Here is a 4742-nt window from a genome sequence, read left to right as displayed (position 1 = left end):
CCCTTTAAAAAATTATCCATCAACTTGTAAGGGAAACCCACCCGGGCTGAGAATTCCCTTTATAAAAAATTTTAAAAATTAATGAATCCGTGGGCAAGGACACCGGGCTAAGGGCTAGGGCTACAGCCCAGGTAGGGTTGAACCGAATTGTCATTCAATTGACATTTAGCTTTTCTTCAAAATTGAATTTGTTCCATTATATAAAAAAGGTGTGATTTCAGGTTCTTAACATGCAAAATAAATACAAAATAACTAATTTCAATTTCAGGTTTCACTTTTATTTTAATTTATCTATTTCATTTAATTAATTTTGAAATTGATTTATCAATTATTTATTTTAAAATATAGTACAATGAGCTCATAAAACTATTTTCTAAACTATTTTCTTAGTTCGAAATTATTTAAAATTATAAATTATAGTATAGAAAATAAGTGACTACACATATTTAATTTAATTTAATTAAAATATTATTATGAAAAATATTATAACTTAATAATTTAATGTGTAAATTTAATTACAATAAATTAAAATACAACAAATATTAAATAAAAAGTAATTTTCTAAAATTTAATGGGAGTTTCAAACATTTCAATATACAAATAATTAATTCATTTAATTTGTACACATTATTAAATAAAACAACTTTTGCATTTATATATACATATATATATATATATATATATATATATATATATATATTATTTTTTACATAAATTAACCATCACATTATATGTGGACTGAAAAAATCTAATAAAATACTCAACCCTATATCTGAATCTGGACCATCACATTCTTGATCTTCTCTTGATCTTGAATTTGGACCTGAATCTGAATGTGGATCTTCTTGTTCTGAATCTGGACCTGGATCGGAATGTCAGATGTGGGTGGGGTTTAAGTCTTCCAACCCTATATCGATAGCCTTCTTCTTTAGTGTTCTTGAGAGATGAACATAAACCTTATTGTTCGATGAGAGAAACAAATAGGTAGGCTATTTATATGGGTTGGGGACCTAGCCCTAATATACCTATTTATTATTCGGCCCATCAACGAAATAATGAATGGTATTTCTGCTTCTACACAAATATGTCCCCATATTTATTATAGATGTCTAAATAAGCCCATAACCTTTATACTTTAATAGATCACTTTATTTGGGCTTTAATCTTTATTATGATAACAACTAATATACAATTATTAAATAATATATGTACCCAAATATTGGAAATAATTCCAATAATCTCTCACTTGGGTCATATAATATTTCCTTCAATTGTATATTATAACCTTAAGAGCTCAAAATATTGTTATCATTACAAATACATCTACATCAATCTCGCCATCAATTATAACAACATAGGATTAAAGCGGTTTTTGTTACATTAATTCGTAACTAAACCCTCAATAGTCACATATGTCAATACAATCAAATGACATAGATTAAATATGGGTGTGTAGTGTGGATTAACATGTAGTGTGATCTTTAACATGTCTAATACCAACTGGTCCTCCTTTATTCCTTATAGAGATCAATCTGAATAACTTTAAAATCTTGATTTTCTTTAAAAACTAAATCTTTAATTTCTTTAGAAACTAATTCTTTAATGTGCACATAAATTCCAAATTGTATCTATACAAGCATCACAATACAAACTCCCACTAAAACTGTATATCATCTAAATATGTAATATCCATATGAACAATATGTTCATGAAAGACATCGGATAGCAAATATTTAGAGAACGGATCCGTAATTTTAGAGTTTGTCCAAATATGCTCAATAGATAAATAAACATTCTGAATTCTTTATTTTCTAAATAGTTTGACTTAGTCAAACTCATATTACTATTAAAGTAAAAGAACTGCAAATTATTGTCACGTAATAACTTTAGTGGTCTTTCTATATCATCCATAATTTGCAACCTCGTGACAAAATTTTGTAGTCAGATTCTTTAATTGGATACCACAAAACACCTAATAAATTATGCCATCAACTTGAAATAATTCGAGTGTCTACTTAACACTCTTCCAAAAAATTAATTCTTTAAACTAAAATGATGTGGCACGAATTTTCGACTGTTTTAGTATCCAACAAAATTCGAATCAATATACCAAATGATCTCTATCCGATTCGATTTCACTATATGAGTATGCAATGTTTTGTTCTTAAAATATCACATTAGTTGTTTGGTTGCTTTCTTAATGATCCAAACCAGGATCCTTCAAGTATTTGTCCAACATCATAAATATTCTTAATTTCTTGATTCATATAATCTAGAGCATACATTAAACTCTTGTTTAAGGAGTATTATGTATATATATTTATTTTCAAGGCTAATCTTGAAGTACTTATGAGACTAAATTTATCTCTAGATCTTTCAAAATATCCAATAATTAACATCTAGAAATTCTTTAGTCTAGTTTATTTTCTTTAGACCTATAAGGCCTGACCTTAACTGGACAACCCCAAAAGAATTTACTAGTTGTTTTAGTTGAATCTTTATTCCATATATAAGTTGTAATTCTTAACTCTTCCTTCCAAATGAATCAATTACATGAAGATATTCCATAAATGTTTGTTTCCAAATAAAAAAGTATCTAAAGTAATTCTTTATTTCTTCATCTTTAATATGAATTGTCAATGCCCACGCCGATGTTTCTTTCACCATCAATTGACTTTTGACAATTAACTCAACCGTACATCAACACATTTACTTTAGTAATACTGAAGTTACCATTAAATGTGTATGAGTACTGAAGTTAAATTACTCTTAGAACAAACAAAACAAACTATAATATGTATTCTTTTATGCACCACTTTCTTTAGTAATTTTCTTTTAGGTGCAATATCTGTAATTCTTACAACTTCATTTCTTTATTATGTATTAAGGTATTTGCTAAGTGAACACTATTTATGTTATTTTTGTTTCAATCTTTTATTTTTCTTACACACAATTGATGTGAGTTCATATAGAGACTATGTCTCCCTTTAGACAACTACAATTCACATCAATTAACTTAAGTGTAAATAAGAAAATCCAAATTAGATGCATGAGAATACATTATTGTAACTCTGACTTTAATACATTATTGTAACTCTAACTTTAATGCATTACTTTTGAAACAAAATAAAACATGTATTATTTATGAAATCTTTATTCTAATAATACCCTTAGAATTTTAACCCTTTTAGATATAATTCTTAAAAAATACAACAAATTCTAAATATGTCTTAAAAATTATATCATATAAAATGAACTTAAGATGTTGACAAGAAAATAATCCATATAAGCAGAAGTGTTAACTTGATTAGATAACAAAACAAATGAACAACCATACTCACAAAATTTTAATAATCACATAAATTCAAAATAATGGTACGTCTCATCATAAGATACCAAACGCAACATTAATATTTAGTCTTTGGACATTAAATATTAACTTGCAAACGGTACTCTTTTGTAGTAATCAAATATTAACAATAAGTCCTGTCAAATAATTGGTTATCTTTGGATATTCCAATTATTCACATGACCCACCGAATAATTGTTACATATTTATTACCACATGTGCATAATGTTATTCTGACCAATTGTTTATCTTCCTTTGGGCCGATTAAATAACCGCATGAAATACATACACACTACCTTCTTAATTTATAAAACATATTAACCTTCACAAGAGAGCCTACTTTGGTAGGATGTTGCTTCAATTAATTGATTTAATAAATTAATAAATTATGTACATACTTTAAGTGTGTAACTCGACCAATTATTAAACTTCCTTTTGTCCGATTAATAATCGCATAGTTACAAACACAACCGTCTTAATCTTATAAAACAAATATGTTCTATAAATTAATAATTTGTACATTATTTAAATTTGCAATCCGACCAATTATTAATCTTCCTTTGAGCCGATTGACAACCGCATAATTACAAATTTAAGTGGGCCTAAAATTATACCAAATTTTGAATGTGTTATTAATACCGAAAATCTGAATGTTGTTTTATGTATCAAAATTGCATAAATTCCATATGTGTTACACAAAACAAATAATTGTGATTTTACTAATCACTCAATTATTTCTTAATATCAATCAACACAATATATACATAAAGACCGAAATATGTATATATATTCGAATGTGTAATATAACATGATTGATTATTCATCCAAATATAATAATAATAATAAACAATTAAATAATCAATTACACAGATTACCCAAAATTCTAAATTTATCAATTATTAGGTTAATTGATTTCCTTAATTCTTCATAAATAACTTAATTCTTGATAAATAAGTTATTGGTATTTATTTATTCTTTAATTATAAATTATTATTATTAATAAAATAATAATTTCTTTATTCTTGTCTTTTCTTAATTTCTGAATATATTTATATAAATTTACTTTTTCTTAATTTCTGAATATATTCCATACATTAATTAAGTCATAAATTAAATAGATGTATTCATCCATTTTTATACTAATTCATTAAATATATTACAAACATAGATGTATTCATCCGTTTTTATACTAATTCATTAAATATATTACAAACATAATGTAATCAATATTTATAAAATATTATAAACATGATAATTATATTCTTAATTGTATATAAATGTATTAATACAATAACAATTATTTTAGGAATAAATATTACTTCAATCTTTAACTAATTAAAATATTATTATTATTATTTTAATTCCTTAAATTAATTATAATAATTAATTATTA

The sequence above is a fragment of the Impatiens glandulifera genome, chromosome 1 (assembly GCF_907164915.1).
Source record: "Impatiens glandulifera chromosome 1, dImpGla2.1, whole genome shotgun sequence".
Classification (NCBI taxonomy): Eukaryota; Viridiplantae; Streptophyta; class Magnoliopsida; order Ericales; family Balsaminaceae; genus Impatiens; species Impatiens glandulifera.
The sequence above is the reverse complement of the archived record's forward strand: the minus strand, read 5'-3'. Positions refer to the sequence as shown.